This window comes from Argiope bruennichi, chromosome 9 (assembly GCF_947563725.1).
Source record: "Argiope bruennichi chromosome 9, qqArgBrue1.1, whole genome shotgun sequence".
Classification (NCBI taxonomy): Eukaryota; Metazoa; Arthropoda; class Arachnida; order Araneae; family Araneidae; genus Argiope; species Argiope bruennichi.
The window spans coordinates 67992583-68012644 of NC_079159.1; positions in this window are offsets into that span (position 1 = coordinate 67992583).

Below are 20062 nucleotides of genomic sequence, written 5' to 3' on the forward strand. Positions count from 1 at the left end.
ACTTATTTTTATATTTTATAGCAATACTTTTCATTCAAATTAGTAGGTAAAAAAATTATCTAAAATAGTGGAATAAAATTCTTTTAACTATCATAATCTTCACAGTTTTATGTCTTTTATTTATCTCCTTTAATACTTATCCTTTACATTAAAAACTTCTTACCTCGAATGCCAAATGTAAAATATTAAAATAAGAATTTTTCCTAAAAACAATTTTTATTTGCCAAAACATTATAGACAAAATTATTTACAACTGCAAACAAGTCATAATAACAAATGCGATCATAAACAATTCCTGAAATAATTCTCATTTCTTTTTTAAAAAAAACTATTTTTTTTACCCAAATCTTGATAATTCTCTCTATAATTTCTTTAATGTGATTAGAATTAATTTGTAATCACAAACAACAAACGAGAAATAACTTATTCCATATCTTTAAGAACTATGGAATGAGTCATATTTAAATTAAATTCATTTTCAGATAGAACTGCTAACATATTTTATGGCTCAGCGAGTCATAAAATATGTTAGTAGCTCTATCTGAAAATATATTAGCAGTTAATCTTTATATTAAAATTATTTCATTTAAATTGACTTACCATAGTGGATAAAACAAAATATCACATTTCAGCTGCTGGAATAAACACAACTCACATAAACTGATAACATCGAATTTTTCTGTTTAGTTGGTTGACAAAATCGTCTGCTTGTATATTAGCTGCCACCAATAGGTATTAAAATAAAACTCACTTTTCAAAGTTCATCTTAGAACCATGCGATCAATACATTTGTGTCAGAAGTCAATAATGTAGATATAAAAAAATATTAAATTTTATTTCGTAGCAAAAAAATAAATGCATACATTGACTGGTGAAAATTCCTACCAGAGAGAAATTAAAGTTAAAAATATGGAAGATCAGAATTAATTCTTTAGCAGACGATTTTTATATCACAAAATAATATCGTTTTATTTTTATTATTCATTTAATAATATTATTTTTATATTTTTATATTATTGAAAGCAAAAAATCTATTCTTATAATAAAGCTCAATGTGTGTGTGTATGTGTCTGTGAGTGTATTTTGGCGCTCTACAGGCCAGACCGTTCTACCTACAGCTACTAAATTTGGCACGTGCATCTCTTGAGGGGTCGGGAATCTGCAACTGGGAGCAATTTATTTGAATTTTTAATTAGAATTTTAATTAATTAAAAATTAAGCGCAATTTTGGCGTTATTTCTTTATAACTTCCGAAAATATTACAGCACAGAATTGATTTTTACATCATATTAAAGAACAAAAAATTATCTTTTCAATGATACTAACATATAACTTAAATTTTTACTTTTAATGAATTTTTAAAAAATAGTTTAATTATATTTTTCAACAATTTATTTCACGAAAAATAAAAATAAAATGTAAGCTGCACGAGCAGGTTGCTCGTTAATAGGAGAAAAAAATTAACTTTTATCAACGTGTTGCCATCATATTGACAAAAGCTCAAATTAAAAAAATAAGTTAACTGTCATTCCAAATTAAATATATAAAAATGTAATTTTCAGAACGTGTCTGTATGAAATTAAATAAATATGAATTATGATATTTTTTGAAAAGTAAATGCAAGAAAACATTTTCTATGATCTTTCAGAATACCTATATTACTAATTCAATTAAACAGTTTTATTTAAGGCAAATATGGTTTAATATGTATCAGATATCTACTCTAATTGGAGCCTAAAAGCTAATTTGTAATCCTTTAGTAACAGACACACAGCTGTTAACAAACGGTTTAAATGAAATAAATAATTTTATTTTATGTAAACTGAATTAATAAATGCTAATGAATTATGAATTTTAAATTTTTACATATATTCTCTGCCCTGTGAATTACATTTAATAAAATATTCTTGAGATGCTAACATTTTAAATAAAAAAGAGTTACACTTCAATCAACTTAATCAATCACTAAAACTGACCGACTTATGAAAATTTCAACATCACTATTCTAATAAAAACGGATGATTATAGATTACTTCATCGGCCGGCTCAAAGAAGCCAATCATCTCCCAGAATTTCTCAAGAGTGATTGGCCTTGGTTAGGAAAATGCTGATTGTTCCAATATTGTAAAATTCAAAATTTAATAAATCGGTCAGTTTTGAATGCGGAATATATAAACGTTTATTTATTTATTTAAAAGTTGGAAAGTCAAGAACATTTTGCAGAATATGATTCCTTAGGACACAAAGGACTGTTTAAAATTTAAACTTCATGATTTTTTTAATTTATTTATAAATCGAAAACAGTAAAATATTTTTATTGACAGCGTTTATATATTTTTAAAAATAAACCAAAAATACCAAAAACTGAATTTTTCATTGAATTAGAGAAATTTTTGTTGAATAATTCTTTGAGATATTATAAGTTGTGAAATTTTTCTGTAGTGCACATAAGACTTCAATGCCGAACGACTCTGCTTTCACTTCTCACATTTTTTTAAAGACATGCTGGTATTCTCTACAATACGTCTTTATTAATTGCAGTTATATTATTTCCACTTTAATTTAAAACTGAAATTTATGGCCGCTAGTAGAAAGGCCTCCGTAATAGTATAAATGAATAATACGACTATCAAAATTTGAAGCTTAAAAATATTTTTCTGAAAAACCTATTATGAGAACAAGTTACATAAAATATTAACTGAGCATTTTAGCGAGCATTAATACTGGCGAGCCAGTTGGTTGCCAAAGACGGCTAGTAAATAAATAAAATACCTTCGATGATATTTGTCTACAATTTTCTTTTATAATTATAAAGTGGATTTTTTTTATATATTTCTGCTCTTTTGTTAGGATTTTATAAGAAAAGAAAGGATAAAAATGAGTACGTTGTCAGATATGATTAATTGAAAAATGATTTTCACTTAACAAAACCATTCTCTCATTCCTATGACAATGACAAAAATATTTTTAAAAATTATCAAAATTTTACTTTAATTTGTTTATGTTTGCAATTACTTTAATTTCTTTGTATGAATGCAACCGACATCATTTCGAGGTTACATTTTATTAATAACATTTTTAAAACAACACAAAAAAAAGAGTTCAGTTTCCTTTTATTATTCTAAATTTATTTATAGACAAGTTATAAGTAGCGCAAGCCAACGTCACGGTTTGCAAACCTAAACTTCCAATATTTACGGAAATAAATGCCTTCAGTTAAATCTTTAAAAGAAAAAAGAGTCGGGAAGAATAATTTCTTAAAAATGGAACCAAGCCACGGTCATTTGTTATGCGGTTTGTATTCGCTTTGCTGCCATAAATAGCTCACGGAATGATAATTTTTCATTGTGGTTTTCGGCTCTGGAGTGTGACAGAGCGTGAACATACTTTGGCGGTTTTAGGCAGTTGGCGCTTCGTGCCGCCCAAGTGGCGCCAACACCCATTTACACAGCGCAGTCAAATATTGTTATTTTGTTCGGGGTGGGCCTTTTTTGCCTTACCGTGGAAGCCGGCGAGTAATTGATCGCTTTCCCGACTGTCATTACAACTTGTTTTTAAAATGTATTTATGTTATTTCATCCGTCATTTTAGATCAAATTCGCAAAATTAAGCACTTTTTAACTCGAAGGAAAATTGCTAGTAGCATATCAAGTGGAGCTTTTTTTTAAAGAGAAATCTTTATAACCGTGAAAGATATACAGAAAAAACTGACAGGCTCTTTTTGCGATGAAAAATGGTTCCCATAAGATAAATCAAATACCGCCAATGTTTTAATATGTCAAAAAAATTAAATAACATATTCAAAATTTCGTCATTCTGTATAATTCTGCTATTTATTGAATAATATTTACGCAGCACAATGAACGCCACTTTTATCTGCTAAAGTGGATACCATAGAAACAGAATTCAAAACCGCCATGAATTAGTTGGTGATAAAGTCTCAACCTGGGAACCAGAGGGCACCAAGTTAGAAACCTTTTTCTTCAAAGATCCAAAGTGTATGTGGGCTTGGGGCTAGTGAAATGTGACGTTGAAGATTAAATGGCCACTCATGGATATGGTGAGGGAAATTGGGGCCGTCTCACCCGCCGTCCTCGTCATATTAATAGAGTTTAAAATTACAATATTTGCCCCAAAGCAGCCTTCATGTTACTTAAATACTTAAATGTGAATTATTATAAATACAAAGTATTCTCATGTAGTAAGAATTCTTGTAGACATTTATATATGCGTGTGATAAATTATTTTTTATTGAATATAATATTTAAATACATATTGCTGGCTCATTTTTATTTGTTGGATTTAACCTTTTTTTTATTAAAAACTAAATTGAGAGTTAATTGTGAGTTAATAAAAAATATTCGAATAGTTGTAACTTATAAATTTTTCCAGGCAATATTAAACATAAACTGTGCTTCAATTGGTTTTTGACTTCCATCTATATCATACTCATAATAATATCAATTATATAGATTCTTTTTTAAAAAAACTGGCTCTTAATTTCAGTGATGGAAATATTTTTAATTATGAGTGTAAAATACGGCGAAATACTTTTCAGAAAATAAAGTAAATCTTTTGTGTAGGACATTTAATATTTTGTTCCAGTACTTATCGGTTGTAACGGCGACCAAAAAGAGCCAAGGAAAAATGTCGCCAATTTGGCGATTTCAATCGGAAACTGTATAGCATGAGATTCGCAGGCTCAAAATTTTTCATAATAAATAATAATACACTTCAGTATATTTTTATAATTTCGCGAAATTTTTTCTTGCTGTTTTTGGTTGCTGTTATAACCGAATTGTGCCTTTATTCCTTTTTAAATGAAAAAATTTTAAAGTCTTGCGTTTAGAACTTTTAAATTAATTTTTTTTAAATGAGATTAATAATGAATTTATCAATTTCAGTGAATATTTTTATTAAATTATCTTTTAAAAGAGACATTCTGATGGAAGCAAATTCTCTTAGGCTGTCATTTGTACTAGTCTATCGATTTGACAGAAAAAAAGAGAAAAATTTAATCTTTATTAATAAGAAATTAAAATTCTAAAACATCTATAGAATGTGTTTTATCTCAGTTAATAATAAAGGACAGAAATATGTTTGAATATGTTAGTACTTTGCTTGCCAACTTTTTTTTTCTTCTAATTTGGTGATTAGTGTCCTAGTTTCCATCAAGATCTTGTAATAAAATTCCTTCGAGTGAGACCATTTGTAATAAAGTCTCTAGCAATAGTGTCAGAAAAGAGGTTCGTTAAATAAATTACACTTCTTTCTAGAATGATTACAATCCCCAAAATTTCACCCACTTTCAAGTTACTTCTGTTTAACCTTTTTCCATCCGGAATACAGGTAATGAAAGTGCTAAAATAATTCATCAGTTTATATCTCTTCGGTGACCTTACACATGCAGATTCTCTTATCTTTAAACATAAAAGTTGCTTCCATCTTACATTTCAGCTGACATTCTTGTTTTTATTTTTTTAATGATTTGATCTTAAATTCTCGATAATTGCAAAAAGTAATGAGATGCTCAGTTAAAACCCAGTTGTATTATGTGCCTATTAATCTAATATATATCAACTAAAGAATACCTTAGAATCGCAAAACTGTAAATTTTTACTGTGATAAATTACAAAATACAGTAACCTATTTTCTTTAGTATTTTGCAATTTTCTATTGTTTGGCACGCTTTGGCAAAAAGTGCCAAATAAAAAAAAGAAAATATGTACCGCATTCTTCATTTTTAACTATATAGTTCAATATATTCTAGCAAAGAAAAAAATGTCCGGTGGGACTGTACAACAATTGGATAAAGTGAAGAACAGTGTGCCCCCGAGTTTGTCGCCAATATGGCAACCCTTCGAAACGCTCTTCTAGCAACCCAAATGCTGTTTTGTTTACTACTTTTTGCAATGATCGAGTTGAACTACAACTATATTATGAAAAGTGTTAAATTAAAAATATTTAAAAAAAATATCGATTAAAGATTTTAATTTTGCTCTTTATTATAATTAAAAGTTTATTAAATAAAGAAAGTTAAGCTTATAATTAAATGTTCTTTTCTTCTTTCTTTTTTTTAATGTGAATACGAACAGAAAATATTTATTCTTTTGCAATTTTTAACTGTCAGAATGCGCTTTAAAAAATCGTCTGCATTCTAACTTTAAAAGACAGCTGCAATGGAATTCTTCGCAGTTCTCGTAATTCTTTTTGTGTTCAAACGGTTGGTTCCCTTCATAATTTGTTATGTCGGCAGTGTTTCGAACTTATTGAATGGATGAAGGGTGAGTTATATATATATATATATATATATATATATATATATATATATATATATATATATATATATATATATATATATATATATATATATATATATATATATATATATATATTACGAGTTGATAAAGTTAGGAAAGGATGCTTGTTTGAAATTTTGTATTGAGAATGGTTTGATATCGAACCGGTAGAATGGATGAAGGGTGAGTGGAATATATTTTTTTACGAGTTGATGAATTTGGGAAAAGGATGTTTGTTTGAAATTTTGTATGGAGAATGTTCCGATTGCTTCTTTCTCCGTTCTTTTTCTTTTGGTTATGTACTGTTTCTATTATACACACAGTCCTTATGTTCAATGTGCTAGTGAAGCTACTAGGTTCCTGCTCCCGCTGCTAGCGAAGCCGTAGAATGTTTTTTTAAGTTAAAAAATGCAGCCCGATGCCTTCGGCATCTGTAGAAGGCACCGGGCAGTCTGAAAAAAAAAGTACTTATCAGTAAAGTCCTAATTATATGGCGGGAAATGGTAACCGTAACTATTCCGCGGAAGTATTTTTTTTTTTTTTATTTTGTCTGTCATCTTTATTGGCGATTTGGCATTGCTGGCGCAGCAAGAGGCACACTAAAATTCACTTGTACCAGATAATTCTCGAAATGTCTTAAATCAAATAATTGTACCTGAAAGACATTCAACAAGGTTTTTTTATCAAAGAAATTAGCAAAAAAACCTTATATCGTAGCCTTAAGTCTTACCAAAAAAACAAACAATGGAGATAGCTTATTTTAAAAAATTTAAGGATATTAAAAGTAATTAAGAAAACAGATAGTAAACAAAGAGCGAATGACAGCTTTATTTAATATAATATTAGCATACACGGACTTTCCTATTACATCCAAGTAGTATTTTATCCAAGTAGTATTTTTACTTATTAATTAAATACAACTTTAGTTCTCGTTTTTCTCAGTTTGTATGGGTTTTTTGGTGACAGACTTGGAATAATTTAAATTCCTTCCGCTCTTTTTTGGCGATAACTTCGGCCTTTTCTTTTCTTTGATAGGAATCTTTTTTCTGGATTTTTTTATAACAAATTTCCCATCTTTTTTGCCCAAATGGCCAGTTTCCAGAAGTTTTTTCAAAGTGAGTTTCATTTCAGGTTTGCTGGATATTCCAACTTGCTTGGAGTCCAAGAATTTCTTGATGCGTTGGATGGTCACTCCAGTACTACTTTTGACACTTGCAACAACCATCAAAATCCATTTACGCATATTGGATTTGTCAGCAGTGGATAATGTCATGGTTTTGAATAGGACTTGCAAATAAATAAAGTTGGGGCAATGATTCGTAAGTAGATTAATTTAGAGTACTTGGAGCAGATTATTGATGTAGCGATGGAATTCGATTTAAATATAATAGATTTGATATAAAATCCTGACATATTTTAACTTTGTGATTTCAGATCTCGTGTTGATTGAACGCGTTTACGAAGAGATACATGATTTACTCAAAATTTTGGAAATAATACAAATGTAAAAACAAAGAAATAAATGTTATAAAAATATGCTTTTAAAAAAATTCTAGTGTGCATCCAGTAGTCAATAGAATCATACAAGCTATTTAAAAATTTGTAAAAGGATTATAAAATGAGAAAATAGGAAATAAAGAAATTCTGATTAGAGTAGATATTCAAAGTTAAATTTACTCTTTAACTGCGTCTACAGTATTGTTTACAGCATATTCGTTGTAATATTATAGGGTAACGATGTTTGACTTAGGATAAAATAACCACGGCTGCCTTTTTGGCATTAAAGGAAGTACTAAATCGTCTTCATTATACCAAATATGAAAACTTTGCAAAATTTAATTCTTAGCATAAGAATTTTCAACATGCGATTTATTATGGTCAAATACATGTAACTTTTCCGATGTTAGCGCAGTCGTAAGAACTATTTTCTCTGTTTCGTTCGCAAGCATTTTTCCATTACTTAGAGTCACATAAATGCTGGGGCGAAATGCAATTTTAGAAGTATTATAGTTAAGTATGGCTAAATCCTAGGGACGGGTACCGCCAAATTTGGCTCCAAACTTTAAAGATAAAGTCGCAAAAATAGTCATAATAATCATTTGGCGGAAAATCGCCAAATAGTGCCCGTCCCTAGAACTGTACCGTTAAGTATTATACACAGGTACACCGATGCTTTGAACAAAGATATGTAGAATTTGAAATTATGAAATATTTCTAGCAAGTATTGAAGAACATTTATGAATGTTTTATTTGTTAAACTTTGATTTAAAAAAAACGCCTTTTTTTTTACCGCCTGATATTCTTTAATGATAATTTTGTCTTTAAAACATTGTCTAAATCTTTTCATTTTAGTATATATTTTGATATTTTAATTCAGATCGAAAATATCGTAGAAAAGTTTAAAATTCATAAAACAAGTTTTTGTAGACATTTAAGCAAGAATATAGCAGTTTTTCTTCTTTTTATTGTACGATCATATATACACCGAGCAAACCGTCAAAAATTATAATTAATCCAAAAATTCGACTTCAAGATTATGAAGAATATTTTTATCCTATTTTTAATCTTCCCAAATAATAAAAAATCAGGGTCATTTTTGATGCTATGGGCCACATTGGAATGCCTGATAGTGAATGCGTTCACACACTCAAAAAAAAGATCAATTAGACGCATGACATTTGATGCATTGTTTTATGCCTAAATTGAATATTTATATCCAAAACTGGATATTATCAACGAAAAGTCTATCGCTGTATTGCAGTAATTGTATTGCTGAGAGCAAAACGAACACTAATATCAAAAACTCAATGATAAGTGAAATTTGAGCAGATATTTTAATTGCTATACTATTATATCCATATGTGATCTTCTCCCAAATTCAAACCACTTTCTGCTTTCCTACCTATTCTGTCAATATAAACACGATACTTAAAAACGCAAATAGGAGAAATATGATATGCGTTCTTCACATCAAAATTGTGGATTTGTATTCAAAAGAAAAACTCCAACATATATATTCAATTCTTTTCAAGTGGCTATGAATTAAATACAAAAATTTGCTATATTGTGTAAGCGTATGAGAAATTCAGGGAGTAAGGCGAGAACAGTTATTGTATTTACTTACACTAATGTTGATATTCCCGTTGATAAAAGCAGAAAACCCAATAATTTGGTTCATGTTAATTGTCACTAATAGGATAGTGCCAAAACTCAAACCTGAAGATGGCAATTTCCTATCTAAAGAAACAGTTCCAGTTTAGAATATTTTTATTGATGAGAACTTTGATTTGATTTCAGCTCAGTTCTTTTTCATAGCATAAAGTGAAAGAGGTTCTTATTTGGAATTGTACGTGAATTAGAGGAAAGATCAGTTCTAATTTTTAAGGAATGAAAATATTATATGGTGGTTAATGTAATTTTTTGGTTTCACTTGAAATCACGATAAATTCATCAAACGTGATTTCTTATTCAAGCAGTAACTGACCAAATATAGTAATAAACTAGTAGTACCCGCACAGCGTTGCTCGTGGCATAAAATCCAAGAGGGAAAATTAGTTTTAAATTTAAATCTAGCCTCTACCCTATATGACATGGGCATGACACGCAGCATCAAACAAACATAATGATATATTTAGAAATCATCAAAAATAACTACAAACCAATTTTTATAGCACACATTGAGAAATATTTAGACCGTTAAAAAGGTAAAAATATGGCATGTTCACAGACAAAACAATTCACTGAAAATATACAATAGAAAAGCTGTTTTAAAATTTAAAGATATATAAATAAGTCGTTGTACCCACTGTTCCACACTTGTTTATCAACTCTGTTTAATCTGATATGAAAATAAAATTCAGCTTACTTTACAAGATTTCGTTGTAAACTATATTGGCTGGGCAATCACTTCGCTCCTCATGAGATTCATTCGGTCTTTGTAATTCAGTTGCAGTGCGATTTAAAGACAGACGGTTACTTTGCTGAAAGAAGACTCTCCTTCCCTAAGTGTGGACATTCCTTCTCTGATATTCGCTAACCGAACGTTTCTTTCCTCTACATTTTCATTATTACGCAACAAAAACGAAGCGTTTTGGTATTTAATGTGCTACCGCCAAAGTTGGATTTCCTTTTTTTTTTTTTTTTTTTTTGGGAATAACGAGTTTTGAATTGCTGTTTAAAATCAAATATAAATAAAGAAATGTGTCGCATATGCACACCACAGCGCTTTCTATTTGCGCATGTGCAGTTTGAGGTTTTCGCACATGAGCAAAGCACAGTGCGAAGCACAGATATTGTTGTTTTACACATGCGCGAATCGTAGTACAAAAATAAAATCGCAATTATAAAACTCTTTTTTTTTATTTTGATATGACTTCAGTATACTGAAACCTTCCCCAATAAATGCCTTATAAATGGTACAAATATCTCCTATATCAGTTAAGTATTTTTAGAGTTTTTCTGTTTCAAACATGCAGACATTTTTCAGAAGACTTCATTTTATACTATGTATAGATTTGACACTTATATATAGTTAGCCAAAGTTTCTTAAAATTGCCAACCCTATAACATGATATGTCAGATTTCAGATTTTTTTTAAAACGGAAACTAGCCAAATTTGGTATTATACAGGGTGTCCCAAAAAATGTATACACATTTTAGCAGCTGATAACTAAGTTATTTCTTCTTTCTTTACATACTGAACCCATTGAACCGAGTGATGGCAGACAGACTTAAATTTGAAGAAAGGAAATTTATTCTAAAATGCTACTGGAAGTATGAAAATGCAGTAGAAGTGCAAAGACAATTTAAGAGGGAGTTTAACAAAGAACCACCTACACGAGTTACCATCACTCGAATTAGTGATAAGTTTGAAGCTGATGGAACTGTTCAGGACGTCCATAAACCTGCAACAGTTGTTCAATTGAGGGAAAACATTGAACATGAATGTACGAATATCCCAAGGGAATTGTTCCATCATGTGTGCTATTCCATCGCTTCGCGTTGTCAGCAGTGTCTGGAGCAGAACGGACATCAGTTTGAGAACAAGACAATAGATATATGCAATCAGCGATAACAAGATAATAGAGTGATATTTGTAGAATCTTTTACATGTTGAAAATTATTCGAATTATAATAAACCCCAAATTTACAATTATTTAAAGTATGTATACATTTTTTGGGACACCCTGTATTTAACATTAATGATAGTGTAACTGTTTTGTTCCAAAATCGAATCATAATGCATAAGAGATGACAAATACTAATAATTTCAATATTTATATATTAGAAAAAATATGATTATTAAATTGGTATTAGTTATATCAGACGGTAGAAAAGTTTGAAATCTGACATTGTTTTTTTTTATTATTAAATTATAATTTTTAAAGCATTTTCAATGGTAAATTAATTTAATTTTTTCACAGAAATTTCCACATAGAAAATTTACAGCAATATATCTTTCCTTAATAATAAAGACGAAATCGCTTGTATGTGTCCATTAGAGTTCTAGATTGTTTCATCTAGAGCTTCCAAATTTGATGAAAATATACTTTGGTTTATTAGAATAAACTTTTACTTCGAAATTTTAGTTAATAAAAAATAAGTGGGATTTTGGCGTTTATCTGCCATAATTTCTAAAAGCATTGTTTTACAAAAATAATTTTACACCATTTTTAATTTTTAAAATAAAATCACCTTTTTGATGATGGGAATTTAGTTTTCGTACTTTTATTTCTGAATTTAGGCATTTTTTTAAACAATTTTGCATAGCTATTAACGATGTATTTCATTATGGCAATGAAACAGTTTTCATTGTTTCATCAAATATTCATTATTTTTTTTATCGGTGAAAGCTAGAAAAAGAATTTGTTTATTTTTTGCACAGTTTATATAAAGAATAAGAAAGTAATTACAGGATTAGGAAAAACAATTTTCAATTAAAAAATAAATTTGGTGGGCAATTTCATATTCATTGGCGCTATGATATTGTGGTACTTTATTCCATTAGGACGTTTCAATTGACAATAAACTGAGCAAGTGTAAAGGTACTGAAATAGCACTTTTCTAATATCTATCAATTTGATGATTAAAAATGTTTTGTTGATGGAACACATCAGCATCAATTTTATGAATGGGAGATTTAACGTATATAAAAACAACTAATATTCCTTTCGATCCAGCTGGTCGTCAGAGGTGGTGAATCGGTAAAATATTATTTATAAAGGCTCCTAAAAAATCCTACAAAAGTTTTATTCTAAATATATCTTTGAACTCATTGTGTTATCTTCCTGAAAATGACTGTGTTTTGTAATAACCTGGTTCTCGGGAAATAATTTTATTTTAAATATTTTATGCATGGCTTAATATTCAAGTATCCTCCCAGAAAGTCTATGATAAGTTCCCGGGAAGTCTATGTTCTATCTTTACGGTGATGTAATATCACTTTCTTAATCCTCATATAGAATACAAAGATATTAATTAGAAACTTTCTTCTTTAATTTTCAACAATGGAACTAAATCTTATGATCACATATTTGATAACAACGAAAATGGTCTCAATTTCAGTACTATTTTAACCCTTTAAAGGGACATTTTTTTTAGTCATATTATGTTAAAATATTTTTAGGCTTGAAATTAAAATAAGAAAAGGGATTCATTTAGCTTATTATATAAATTTAATTTGATTAATTAATTAATTTGGTTAATTAATAATTAAGTGACAAACCAAGACACATCATTTTGTGTGAGATAAAGAAGCATCTAAGTTCTTTCTAAAAAAATTTGTCAGAACTTATGCCGACCTAAATAATTTCATACAAAGATTGATAAATTTGGTAGGAAGCATACTTCCTACGGCCTTAGAAAGGGTTAAAGTCTATTTTTACACAATTAAGAAAAAAAATAATAATTAATTGCCAAATTTCAGAAAAACAATAAATTGGCATCATTAAAAGATAGTTTTTTTAAGTTTAAAGTGTAATTAATTTTAATTAATTGAAATCAAACAAAATTTTCAAGAGTTGTCGTGGAAAAAAGCCAAAATCTCGCTTAATTTTTAAGTAATTAAAATTAAGAAATAACTCCGAGGTTTAAATCTTCCAAATTATATCTATTCCAAATTGAGTAAATTTTGGTCAAGTAGCCTGTCCTGTACACTCTAACGCTCAAACACTCTAACGCACGGAAACATTGACCTACGCTCTAATTTAATTTTAATATAGACTGCCTTTTCATTTTGTTCTATTGTTATAACAAATGAATAAAATGTACAGTAAAAATTCTTTTCAAGGCTCTGCTGTTTTAAAAAAACTAATTCGAGATCGAATAACTCTGTAGGAAATATAACCACATCTGATGATTTCAACCTTTCTCGATGACCCTTTAAAAGAACATTTTGTTGCTTCCTTTTTTTTTTTTTTAATTGTCTCCTGGGGATTATTTCCAGCTTAACTTTCTGATCCGACCAAAAATGAATTCCCATCCAACGCATTGTTTCAGGGTATTCGTGTTTCGGTTCGACCTACATAGATCTTTCTCGGACGAAAAAAGTATTTGATTGGTTGTCATAATGTCCGCGAGGGGTAATGGAAAGAGCGATTTCACAACCAATCAGGAGCGCTTTAAGAACCCGACATAGAAAAAAAAAATCGATAACAGGTCTTCTTTTGTGATTTGTTGTCTCTCCTTTCGCCATGAATCAATACTTTCAATCTACCATTCCGTAATGGAGGGAGGGAGACGAAAAAAATGGGGGATGGTCTTTCCCTTAAGAACATTCTCATTTTGCGCTGTGTTCCAGACCATTTTCTTCCATGTGACAATCTCGTTTTTCATTTATAAATTATCGGCAAGCCATCGTTCCTTTTTTTCCCTCCAAGCTGAGTAATAAGTTTTTCGGTTCAGTTATCGTTTGCGCGTTGTTATACGATTCGACGTAATTTTGATGAATAGTGCTCGAGACAAAATATCATTGAGGGTTAGAAGATGAAAATTATTGCCGATTTCTGTAGCAAATGTATTTTTAATATGTTTCTTTTCCTATTGTTAGTGATTTAGGCTTCATTTTAATTATCTTATCTTGCTGAAATTTTGCGCATCTAAATACTGTTGAATTTCAAATGTTTCGTAAATTATTTTATTGAGAAAAAATTAATACACATAAATTTTCTTTATTTAGCGTTTCTTACAAAGTCATTTGTTTGTGTAGCTATGAATCTTCGCCATTGTTCATATATGCAGATGCAGATTACCAGACTTTTTTTCTTTCGTTGAAGCACTTTTTTAGAACTTGAGAATTGTTTCCTTCAAGCAAGTTACTTACATGAAAAAAAAAAAAAAAAAAAAAATCTCACTAACGAGATTGGGGTAAAATGAGGTTGTGAAAGTATGGGATTGTGATGTGTTCAGAGGAAATTTGACATGTTTGTGAACTTGTGCCATGTGACGGTGCAACCATGACTTAATGTTCGCCGCAACGGAGAGATTTGAATTATACACAAGTGCTGAACAGTTATCTCAAATTATAAGCAAATGGTGTTGTTTCTTATGGCACTTGCCATGGACAAGCCCGCTGTTACGAAGGCAGCGATTTAAGCCTGTGGGGGGAACGTCTCTTGCTTTTTAAGTAGTGCCAACTAGGGCCAAGAATACGCCTTTGCTACTCACGCATCACCCATTCGCTTGTACAACCCCTTTTTACAGGAGGGCACATGCACACACCTCACAGATTCACGGAAGAACAACCATGCCCAAACCGCTATGAAAACAGGACGCCCAAATCACAGGGAAGACGCGCTACCCCTAAGCCAGGACGCCGGAATAAGCAAGTGTTGAATAATTTGAATGAAAAAAAGTGAAGAGAAAACTAACGTCAAATGATGCTCAGTTCAATTTAATCTCACAACAATAGTAAGTATAATAGAGCTACCCTACCCCTACGCGAAGGCACAGGGAAATATTAAATGATCATGATGCCACCAAAACGATAAACGCAACTATGATTGAGTCCTAAGGGCCAACAATCCCTCCAGCGGGAGGTACTTTTCGTCATCGTCAGGAGTCATCTTGCATCGTTATTATACCCATCAATTCGGCCAGAACCAACCACCATATCAGAAGTTTCTCGTCTCCATACCTAAGAAGTCCTTGGGGAGCGGGGGTCCATGCCAGTAATATTAGCATTTTTCATGAAAAAATGTGCCACTACTAAAGTTGTTTGCTAAGAAAAGGGTTTATCAAATAAGGAAGAAACAAGTGTCATCCATCAACCCAATCATATATATTCACGTTAATGATTTGACTACTTCATGTCCAATTAAACTGAGTGCTCTTCATCTTAACACCTCACCAAACTTCCATTTCTAGAGCTCATGTGGCCCCTTTCTGGTTTGGTATAGATGTAGGTGGTAAGTGCTTCTCATAAGTTTCTGTATCAAATAAAGTATGGTGGGTCCGTCAATCTTCTCTAAACTGTTACGCCACTGGCATATATTAAAATTCAAACCTCGAAACACAACAATATGAAAAATCAAATATTATCAAATTCTTAATTTGTCGACTTTTACTGTAAGATTATATTTGCAGTTAGGAATCAGTTCTTAAGGGCAGTTTATGTATCTTAGTGCAAAAAAAAAAAAAAAAAAATCTGTTTTTATGAAATAACTCCTTATGTGATAACAACACAAAAATTTTAAAATTAGATTCCGCACTAATCATAAAACAAAAACGTTTTTATAATGCAATTCCAAAAGTTAGTTCGAATTAATCCAATTTTTTGATTAAACATATTCTTGTTGTATTTGAATTTTTTTTATATTATAGATATAAATTGCTAATATCTTTATAATTTAAGGCAAAATATTTCGTTTCCAAAACGATTTTTGTATCATGACTTTCTGAACAAATACATGCTTTTATTGGACAATCTTATTTCTTTAAACATAGAATAGTCCAATTTATCAATATTTTTATTATCAAGAATTCATTTTTCCAAACAAATATTGTAAATATGCTTACAATGAATTATCAAATAAACTCCATCCAACCAACCACCATATTCTCAAAAAAAAGCTAATGTCTGTTGCTATTAAGAGCTGATGCCATCCAATCCCTGTGTGAGAAGGTTAATCCATATTTATCAGATAAATACTATTGAGGACATGGACTTGGACCCCTCCTCTACCCTGTTTTTCAATAACCTCATTGCAGGGTTATCAGAAATATTAAGCAAAACACCTTCTGTGCTATTTTCAACGCATCTTAAACACTTTAGGAGGCAAGTATTAAATAGTTCCTTTCGGAAGTTTTAAGAATTCGCTTCTCTTAGATGAGGATTTCCGATTTGGCAGCTGCTTGAAATCGCAGAGTTCAAGAGGTGGGGGCCAAGTAGGTAGGACAATTCGACGATTTGTAACTATTTATCACTATATATACATATAAGACAGTTTTTATCGGATTTATTTGAAATCCTTATGTCAAACAAAGTTGAAAGTATTTAAACTATAGGATTGCTGCTTGAATTTTGCGTAAAACTTTATAAATATGCATTACTTGCACAAATAGCCATCGATCAATAAATCTTAGGAAAAAAGATAATACAATATAAATCACAATCCAGCAAAATTAGTATTTTTTCTTCTTAAAAGAAATTTTTTTATCGTTTATTATATATTTATTTTGGATAGAAAATTCCACTTGATACAAAAATCGTCTGATCTGGAAATTATTCAACGGCGATTTTATAATAGTAGTTAAAAGTCTTGTATATTACAACGAGAAGATAGAAAGGAATAATTAGAAATAATATACAGTCCTTGAAGAAGTGCACGTGTCAAGACGTTTCCAATCGACAGTGGGAATGTTGAAATTTTTTTGGAAATATTTCAGAAAATATTATAGATATGAATGTGATTTTTTGGATTCCAATGTTTTTGTATCCCAGACTTACTTCCATATAAAAATTTTATTATGCTACAATTCATTTTTTTATTACAGACGTGTTTTAAAATTAGCAAATATATATATATATATATTTATTTATATTTGAAATATTAAATTTTAATTTTTAATATTTTTTTGTTATATTAATTTAATAAATTTTATCCATTTGTGTCGCAAAATCATATTCTTTAAATGAACCAAAAAAAAATTGAGAATTATTTTATAGTTTTTCGATATGTCACCAAAAGATTGCATGATTCATTCAAAATAAAAAGACCATTTTCTCAAAACTTTATAACTTACGAAATTTTCATCATGAACTTACAGAAAAATTTGGAGGCTATTTCCAAGACAAGTAATCGATTCAGCGAAAAAAGAAATATAGGCTTAATGGAAAATTTTCAAGATACTAATTATTAACTACTTTAATTAGCTAAGTTAATCAATATATATATCCAAACAGACCTGTCCACTTAAGCCATTTCCTTCTACAGCTGTTTTGTGAAGATGTGATTTTATAATATGCAAAGTTACAGGGATGTCCCATTCTTTTTGTTGATGAATATGCAAAGTAAAATTAGCACTTATTGCAAATTTTTTGTGTGTGATATAAATGTGAAATTCTTCAGATGATTTAATTATAAATGTTGCTGCACATTTAAAAGAAAACGTATAACTTGATAGGAAAAATACTATCTTTGGAGAATATATATATCCTAACCTGACAACAAATTATAGCAAAATTTGAAATGACAAAATGATATTACATTCTATAATTTAACACAGAAGGAAATGACTTAATCTTATTCTAATTTTAATCAATAATTATTACTGTAGTCGTATATTCCACATACAATTGATATTTAGTCAGTAAGAAAATAAGAAAGGATTTTTCTTCCTAGTATGATTAATGGTAAATAAAATGTCGCCTAAGCATTGATTCATGTAATAAATTCACTGTACCCATCAATTCACTAAATAAATTTATTCCTGAGAATCAATTCAAGAAATGCATTCTTTTTCCTTCCACGTTTGCTTTCGATCTGTCTTGGGAACAGACGAATCAATTCCTCCAATGCAAGAAGTGATGGAAAATACTTGATTCTTTTTTCCTTTACCTCTAAAAGAACTTCACACCATATTATTGACAGGAAACTAGTGTTTCATATGATTCAAAAGTACTATATCAGTCTTTTTAAGGACAAATTTCGAAAAAATTGCCATTTTTTGGAGGATATGGTATTGGTATTTTGGGGGTTTTTTGGCGCAAGAGCCATAATTGGCTAAACTGCGCCATGCATATGGTCAAAAATTAAAATCAAAGACATCAAATGCCAAAATATCAACAGTAGTTTCTAAAATGTGAGCTAAAAACATGGTAAAATAGGCAGAATTGTTTAAAAATTTGCAAATTTTTTTGCCATTTTTTTTGGAAGCGAATAATCCAGAGGGTTTTTACCTTGACTTTATAATCATTTTTGCTCCGTTTGTAAGAGTAAACCCATTCTTTTACTTTTAAAATTCTCATTATAACCAATTCTAATAGTGTTTCTTTCTTTATAAAATTGCGATAATATACTTCTCAACTAGTCGTCAATCAAGCGTCAAACGAAGTAAATCCTCAATAGAATAAGTTTACTGTCTCTTTTCCCCAGACTATGATTGCCAGAATATCTCCAGCGTGAGCAATCTTTGTACTTCTGAACACAAAACTATTGGGATTCCTCCCAACAGTTACAGTTATACAAAGAATCATTGGAGTTTTTAAAATGTTAACTACACAGAAATACGAAATATTATGGTTATTTTATTAAGAAGTGCAGGAAAATAGGTACATAATTTTTAATAGCTCCTTTAAACATGTAAGCGCGAAAACTCAAACAAGCAATGATTTAAATATATCAAATTTGGTATGGGATTTTGTGACTCCACGTGTAACTTTCCCTGAAATTTTTCTTTCAATCGGTTGAAAAGAATGGTGTAAAACACAAATTTGATTTTCGAATACTATTAATCGCGTGCCAGGGATTAAGCGCCAAGTACCCCGCCTAAGACGACACGATAGATTCAGTAAAAATGTTAAATTCGTGCTAAAAGTTAATATTCCGTAACTATTGTACGCCAATGCCATCTAAGGCGTTCTCTGACATGACAAGTTTATTAGAGTGTATGAGAGGAAGTTTTGTGAAGACCACCCCCCGATGTTTTTATATATTTCGCATGTAAGAAAGTAAATAAATAAATAGGTGGGAGAATTCTTCCCTCGATTTTCTCGTATAGCACCTTCTTTTCGTCTGCATCCCCTGAATATATCATGGAAATGCGATGTATAGATGGGTTGCAAACCCTCCAAGTCCGCAAGCTTCCAAGTTCATATGCTTTTCGCCCTGTGATTCAATATACAATGTTGTGTTTAGAAACATAATGAAAAAAACTGAGTATGACTGTTCGACACCTCTCTTCCGAATGATTGGATCCATCTTTGAATAAACGTCCATAATTTTGGTTACAAACAAATTTCATTCATCTCAATTGTTGTTTTTTTGTGAGTAATTTTCTTGACATGCATGAATTCAAACAGATGGTCGTTCTGTTGACGAATTTGTTTAAAAATTTACAATCATCTACATTTTTCATCATAAAATTATATGTCCAATTTCATCCCAATTGCTCTTTGCGTTTTTGAGTTATCAAACTCGATCATTCCAAAAAGTGCGTTTCGGACTCAGGGTTATGTAGTTATATTAACGTCCCGTTGTAAAGCAACACTAGGGCTATTTTGGGATGGACCTCGTAATTCTGAACCGCGGTCAGTTGACGATGAC